Source organism: Calonectris borealis, unplaced genomic scaffold (assembly GCF_964195595.1).
Source record: "Calonectris borealis unplaced genomic scaffold, bCalBor7.hap1.2 HAP1_SCAFFOLD_110, whole genome shotgun sequence".
Lineage (NCBI taxonomy): Eukaryota > Metazoa > Chordata > Aves > Procellariiformes > Procellariidae > Calonectris > Calonectris borealis.
The window spans coordinates 163171-171207 of NW_027441498.1; the positions used below are offsets into that span (position 1 = coordinate 163171).

The following is an 8037-nucleotide window of genomic DNA, read 5'->3' on the forward strand; positions in this document are numbered from 1 at the left end:
AAATGGCGAGGGGAAAAGCTCCTGGGGAGGCCCTGAAATCGCTCCTGGGGGGCTGTGAAACCCCCCGGGGGGTCCAAGCTTAGAGGGGAGCCCCAAACCTGGCAAGGGGCAGGGCTTAGACCCAGGAGGCGGGCTCTAGACCTGAAAGGGGTGTGGCTAGAGCCAGCCCCCCTCCCCAAGCCAACTCGTGGGGAGGATCTCCGGGTCCTGTTTAGGGTTGAGGGGGTAAAAATCTTAGGCGGGGGAGGGACTGGGGGGTGCGGGGGAGGGACTGGAGGAACGCAGGCATTCAGGGGGGATGAGGGGGGTGGGGGAGCAGTACCTCTTGTAGTAGATAGATATCAGTGCGCCCACACGAGGTCCCAGATTTCCATACCACCTTCTGCCACTTCCAGCCCGGTCCCAGGACAGGGCAGTCCTGCCAGCCCTCTGCCACGCTGCCCGGGGGAGCTACTGCGGAGGGGATGAGCAGCTCCCCAAAACCCCCCAAAACACCTACTCCCGCCCACCCAAAGCTACTGCGAGGGATGCAGGCAGCGCCCGAAGCCACACCGCCTGCCCGCAGGCCCGCCCCGAGCACCCCCAGCCACGCCCCCACCTCGTAACCCCGCCCCAAACACCCAAAGTCACGCCCCCCCACCCCAAGGACCCGTACTCCCGCTCCACGCAGGTGGCGCTGAAGCCCTGCCCCCTTTCCCCACACCACGCCCCCAAGCTCCGCCAGGCGCGCGGCCAGCGCGGCTCCTCCTCCCCACCAGTCCCCCACAAAATACTGCCCCTCCGCCACGCCAACCCCCGCCAACTGCCCGCACCCACATGGATTCCCCCAGCCGCCCCGGTCACGCGTGAACTTCACCTCCCCCTCACTAACTACCCTCTCCCCCCCCACATCCACCCCCAAACTGCCCCTTTCCCCTCACAAACACCACCCCCCCTACCCAACTGCCCCTTCCCTCACACACATGGACTCTTAAACAGCCCCCTCGCCCCTCGGACACCCCCAAACTGTCCCTCCCTCACACGAACACCCTCCACAAACTGCCCCTGACCCACAAAAACACCCCGCCCAGGGGCCTGCATCCTGCCCCAGGCCCACTCCCCGGCCCCCTAATGCACACAGCTCCCCCCGGCCCCACTGCCCAGCCCCTCTAGGGCACACAGCCCTCACGCCCCCCCAGCCCCACTCCCCAGATGCTCACAGCCCCTCCCCTGCCTGGAGCCCCCCAGTACCGCTCCCCGGGGCCTGCAGGACCGCCCCCCGCCCCACTGAAATACCCTCCGCAGCCAATCACTTCGTGGGGCGGGGAGCGAGAGAGCGGCTCTGCGGTGTGAAGCTCCCTGCCGAGTTCAACCACAACCGTCAGTTCCCCCTGCACCGATTTCCGTGAATGCAGTTTCTGAGGCTTTAAACTGACGTCGAAGTGAGGCCCAGCAGCGGCCCCCCGGCCAACCTCCCCCCGAGTTTTACTACATGACGTCATACGGTCTGGAACATCCCCTGGGTCAGGTGGGCTCAGCTCTCCCAGCGGTGCCCCCTCCCAAACCCCCGCGCACCCCCGGGCTGCTCGCCGGCAGGGCGGGGCGAGGAGCAGAACAGCCCCCGGCGCTGCGCAGGCGCTGCTCAGCAGGAACTGACGGAGCCCTGCGTCATCAAGGCCGTTTGCAGCACAAACCCAAAACGCAGGAGGAGGGAGAGTGGGGCGGGAGTGGGGTGCAGGGGAAAGCCTCGCGGGGGAGAGGGGGGCAGGCGTGGGGAGCGGCATGCTCGGGGATGACCTACGCCGGGGGCTCCACCCGGGACAATGCACACAGATAACTCACCTGGGACAAACCGCAACCGATGATCCGCTCCGGGTAACTGACCCTCACGGGATAATCCACACCGGATAACCCCCAGCGATGCCCCTCAAACCGCTGGTGTCTCACCCCAAATTGGGAGGTTTTTTGCCTTTCCATAGTATGAAAATTGGGGTTTTTTTCTTTTCCAAAATATTCAACTTGGAGGTTTTTCGGCGCTTTTCCGCAACATAAAAATTGGTGATTTTTTGCTTTTAGTTTTGTGCATGAAAATGAGGACTTTTTTTTTTGCTTTCCGGCTGCACAAGGGAGCTTTCCGGCTGCACAAGGGAGCAAATCCAGGTGGATTTGGCTTTCCCGGGAGCTCCAAGTTGGGTATTTTTCCCCCAAAATTGTGATTTGTTTTTTTGTTCCCCCACCCCCGGACCCACCCTTGCAGACCCTGATTCAGGGGTTTGGGGGTATTTTTATGCCACAGTGTCAGGTCCCGCTCTGGGCGTGCACAGCCCCGCAGGGGAAAGTCCCCATTGGGGGAACTGGCCCCAAATCAGGATGGGAAAAGGCGGTAAAGGCGAAGGGGAAAGGGGCAGCTTTTGAAAGCGCTTTTATATCTTCAATGAGAGGTATTGGGGGGGGGGGGGGGGGCAGCAGGTGGTGTCAATTCTTTACATCCTTTCTATAAACAGGGTTTCTTTGCATGTTAAAAACCTTATCTATCATAGACATTTACACTTACGTATCTATTTACACATACATATACATGTATTTAGGGAACACATTTATGTCTCACTTCCCCCCCCCCCCCCCCGTTTCCCACTTACTACATGCAATACCTATTCAGACTATATATCTGTTTAGACTTATGTATTTTGACACTTAAATATCTTTATAGACTTCTCTATTTACACTTACATATATTTACACCTGTGTCTTTATAGACTTAGATATCCGTTTACACTTGTATCTATTTAGACTTAGATATCTATTTACATTTATATATAACTTCTTATATCACATATAATATCTATTTAGACTTACTATGTAACAGGTAGTAAGTGTAGATAGCTCTATCCGTTCAGACTTTTTTCTATTTTAAATTCCTTCATATACAAAATATATCATCCTTTTTGCATTTTAAAGTCCTTTGTTTTTTAATTTATATGTACGCGAGTTATTTTTGTATTTTAAAACCCTATATACGTCTACTTAGAATTTTTTTATACGCTAAAATCCTTTATACAACATAGTAGATATAGGTTCTTATTTTGAAATTCTTTTCTGTATATAAATGAATATTATTTTTCAATATACATAAAAATCAGAGATTTTTCTCTATTTCAACGCCTCACACACATATTTACAGTTTTAAATTTTTTTTTTAAACGCCCCCACCCCCCCCCATTAATTTTCAGGCATTTTTGGGCTGTGACCCCCTTTCGGGGGGGGGGGGGGGGACACGACACCCCCCCATAACCCCTCCATTCCCCACTCACCTGCTCCTCCACGGCATCATCACCCCCCCGGTGATGTTGGGGTGCCCCAAATGACATCATCACCCCCCCAGGCCCCCCAACCCCCCCTTTTTATTCAGCCCCAAAAAAGGCACAAAATGAGGGGAACGGCCCCAACCGGCAGCTCGTTACTTTAATAATGCCATTTACGGATGTACGCACGCACCCCCGCCAAAAAGGGGGGCTCTGCTAGATAGATAAAGGAGGGGCGGCCCCCCAAACGGTTGCAGCCCCCCCCAGCCCCTGTCCCGCAGGCTGGCAGCTGGCCCCTTACCCTCAGCACGCCTAACGACCGGCAGGCAAACCTGGGCCGGGGGTCTCTCTTGAGCACCACGGGACGCTTACAGCGAGGCATCTGAAAAACAAAAATCCCAACTGGCATTTCAGCATATTAAAAAAACAGCACCGAAGGCAGCAGAGGAATTCGGTCAGGATAAGGGAGAGGGTAGCAGTCGAGCTAAAGGAGGGTGCCAGGCAAACGGGTCAGCTCGAAATACAACGCGGCCTTTAAAAGCTCGAGCGATTCGAACGCTTAAAATCAGCGTGAAGACTAATTGACGCGATTTTGAACACGTTCTTAGCAGAGAAGTAAACGCTCTCGCTGGTGCTGGAAAACGTCTCGTCCCTTCCTTACCGCACCGCTGCCGGGAGATAACCCCGTGAGGCTGCAGGACAAGGGCGCGCCGTAATCAGCATCTACGCTCACGGATCCACCACCACAGCTCCAGCCCTTGCGCTGCTGCTGCTGCTGCTGCTGCTGCGCATCTTGCTTGCTTGGTCAATAAAGCTGAAAGTGAAGTGTAAAACTTGGAAGAGTAAAATGAAAAAGAAAGAACAAATCTCAGCAATTCATTTTATGCTAAAAAGGTGCGTGTACGTTTACATACGTACAAGAAGACGACTTATACTATAAAAATATTTGATTTTCCTTTTGCGTTAATTGAAATCGCAGAGCTGTGAATTCATACCGTTAAATTATCTACCTCCAAAATACACAGCTATCGTTTGACCAGGGGTTTTGCGTGTGTGACATGACTAGGAGGGACGCCTGGCCAGCTGCGCCGAGACCGATGCTACCGAACTGCCGGGGAAACGCGCCATTGAAAGCGAGACAGAAATAAAGTACTTCAGAGCACTCTGTCAAAAGATCGGGAAAAAAACCCGTAACGTTCAGTTGCCTCTCTTTTTAAACGTTTAGAGCAACTACCCAACTGCTTAAGTACACCTAATAAATTATACGCTACAGCTGTTTGGCAGTTGCAGTTTAAACAATGCAAGTCAGTTTGGAAATTATACAATTTTAACTTTCTTTTTTAAATTTCATTTACGATAGAAAAATCAGTGAGATACGAGATCTCCCACATGGTTTTACATTTTTGGGGGCGGGGGGGAGGGGGGGGGCAGGCGGTGGGGAATATCAAATCCCCGGTGCTGCAATACATAAGGCTACCAAAAAGGATTGGCAGATTTGCTACTGCTGTTGGCTGTACCCAAGCATGCGGAGGAACGCGTTTTTACGGCATCTCGACTGTTACACCGGAGAACCAAAGACCAGCGATACATCGACTACTGGAAGGCGTGCTGCGCTTGGGTCTTTGCAAGGAAATCGACTTCCTACTTTTTTTTTTCCAGAGAGAGTGAAAAGTCTCGTTGCGGATGACTTCTACTGCCAAGTACATCACCTCTGAAGATCCATTCTGATGGGAAGTTCATAAAAGGCAACTCCTTTGAATGAGAAAGATTTCCATTCTGGAAAATCTCTTTCCAACTGAAGTCAAAATTACACACTGTAGGTCAAGGAAAAAGGACATCATAGAAGCAGTAAAACACATCAGGACTCTCTGTCGCTAGTTACGAGGCTGCCAACGCTCCTTGGGAAAGCCTGGAAAACGCACCGAAGCGACGCCGATTTGTCCCGTTTTGTCCACGTCTCTTCTTTGACCTTGACTGCTTTTAGCACCGATGCTAGTATCTCAGTAAGGTTTTCGAGTACTACTGTAAGGTATTTTAAACACTTACTGACTGAAAAAGCATAAAGCTTTTATCGTGAAAACCAAGTCTGTTTCTCCCGAACATCCAAACTCTTACAAACGGTTCCTTTCCTCTTCTAGGCCAACATTATTTTCACAGTACCCTTTAATAGTAAGCCCACAGAAACCGAAGACTGTGCTGTCAGGAAGAGAAAATAGACGGAGGGAAGCAAGCTTTGCATAGGCGTACCACGCTCCAGAACAGACCTCCTTTATTTTTAGTATTTGTGTTAAAATATTTCACGTTAAAAAATTATATAGGAGAGTTGCCGCTTTCTTAATGTTAACTGTAAAGTCCATATCACAGGCGTACCTTGTACTTGCAGACCACTACGGATCCTTTCCGTCTGTCTCGTACTTTCACAGCAGAAGAAAGGGCGACCGCGGCGAAATGGTGGCCGTTGACATTCTGCTGGGGGGGGGGGTGGGGGGGTGGGGGGGGGACACCAAACAAACCCCCGCCCCCCCCCCCCCCCCAAAAAAAAAAAAAAACCATTTAGCACAAAGCTTCCTTTTCTGTGAAGACTACAACTGAGTGGAGGAGAAAGTATTTTGCATCATCTTTGGTACAGCTGTTGATACAGCCCACTAGAGCTTTTGCATGTTTTAGACAACCGTGCCTTTTTTTTTGGCTCATTGGCAGCTTTAGTTTCGCTAGAACTCGCTTTCCTAGAGACACGCAGGTGACAGACGCAGATACCTACATGCATTTTCTCAAGCCTAAGTATAGCCGCGATTTCCTCACCCTATACGTCCCAAGTTGAGTGTTTTTGTTAAAGAGTACAGCAACCCATCTGTCCTCGTGAACTCGCTGCAAAAGAGGAATCCTTTTTTCCAGGCCGTTTCTCCAAACGGTCAAGATCTTTTAAAACTGCAGTTGTTTTAAAACTAGCCATTTGGAACACATTGCCAAACAATGTTTGGCAGTAAGACTTTGATGTGTTTGACACACACAAATTTGGGGTAACTCGCTACTTGCTTCCTGTTGTTGTGGTGGTTGTTCTTCCTTCAGAAATTCTACTTGTAGCCAAGTTATTCGCTACTGGTTCAAGCATTTACCTTCCAGGTATTACCAGCACATTTACACAGGCGAGGAACTAAATTGCTCTTCTAAAACTACCCGAGTGAAAATTACAGCCATGAAAGAGGAGTGACAGAGAAGGAAAGGAGAGGTCAGGCAGCAAGAGAGCTCTGCAGGCTGCCACCAGTCAACATCGCACTCTTAAAAAAAAAAAAAAAAAAGACAAGACAAACACAAAAAAAACCCACAAAAATCAACAACAAAACAAAACCTTGACGTTGTACCTTTTTTTTCTTTTGGAGCTCGTCCCTGTCTCAGCAGATTGTCTTGTCAGAGCATGAAGTGCAGATGATCTGTATCCCGACGACACCTGCACGCGATGAGCACGTGTTCAGAAATAGTCCAGATCTGTAAGACTGGTGTCATTTTTGTGGTTTTAAGAATCATAACTCATTTTATTGACCGATGCATTTGTGAGGAAACTAAGTAACTTTTCAACGTAGCCTCTCCTTGGGGCGAAAAGTGCGTTAGGGAGTGAAAAAAAATTTATGATTCAGAGCTCGCAACCGTGACGGAGCAGCAGGGAAATTAATGAAAGTGAAGACCAACAGCAGCAACATTAAGCGACATTTGGCTTTAATTCTGATCACGTACTTAAGCGACTCTCCAAGTCTATACCTCGAGCCTATGAATGCCTAGCCCTTTTTTGGAAGGACAAACTTTTTCCCTTAAAAGTCCTAGATTGAAGACTCCACTGAACAGAATGTGGATTGAGCCACAGGACAACATGCCATCAACACTCTAATGAAAAAAAAATCAAGTAAAAATCAAGTTTAAACATCAGTTTCCATCGTGTTTCATTCATTACATTTCTAGCGGTACCTAGGTGCTCAAAAATTAACTATCCTGACACCACATGTTACTAAAAATTGAGTTATGCATAGAAAAATAAAAGGCTATTTCCAACCTGCCCATAAAATCAGTATGAACAAACAGAAGAGAAACAGTCGACCCTAAAGAAGGTAACAGGCAGCTCTTAATTTATCGTAGATGAAAGTCCATCCTTTTACCTGAAAGGAAAACATTCGTAACTACCCAGGGACCGATTCAGGAACGAGGCACGCTCTGTTAACGGCAACTGTTCATCAGCTTTTCTGCACCGGCAGCAAATTTGCCTTTTCCCTGGGTTTGACATGGAGTAGCTGCAGCGTCCTTGAACTCGCCAATGTTTCTCCCCGCTCCCCCGGCCCCCCACGTGCCATTACCTGAGCAGCAAGCGGCATCAACCACGCAGGATTTTCTTCACGTGACGCAGAAGGTGACGCTGGGAAAAGAGGAGGCACAAAACAAACCTGTTTGTCACACCCAGCCAACGGTGAAAACACAGGGAAGGATTCTGCCGTGCGGGGCCGGGCTGTGCACCCCGGGAGCTCCCGCCGGCCGGTTTCTCTCCCCTTTGCCGGGTACCGGGGAGACACCGCCGCCGCCTCGTGCTGCCGCCTGCCCCCCGGGAGAGCCGGGGAACCCCCACCTCACTTCAGCCCTCGGGAAGGGGACCGGGAGAGACCCTCCACGCAGAGAGAGGCACGCGGCCTGGATTTATTCCCCGAGGGAAGAGGCCGGGCTCCCCGCTGGCAGAAGGACAACTCGCCACCCTGCCGCTCGGAGCGCCTTGCTG

The 8037-nt window shown here is 50.6% G+C and overlaps 1 long non-coding RNA gene across 2 annotated transcripts; it reads right to left on the reverse strand.

The window, feature by feature from the left end:
• Positions 1–3577: 3577 nt before the first annotated feature.
• LOC142076748 (uncharacterized) lies at positions 3578–7694 on the reverse strand. Of its 2 annotated transcripts, XR_012671306.1 has the most exons (4): positions 7625–7694; positions 6644–6775; positions 5652–5747; positions 3578–3663 (listed from the first exon to the last, which is right to left on the reverse strand). It is a non-coding gene; the product is annotated as an uncharacterized LOC142076748 (long non-coding RNA). The 2 variants fall into 2 exon arrangements; XR_012671305.1 differs by lacking the exons at positions 5652–5747; positions 6644–6775; positions 7625–7694 and adding an exon at positions 3943–4640.
• Positions 7695–8037: the final 343 nt, after the last annotated feature.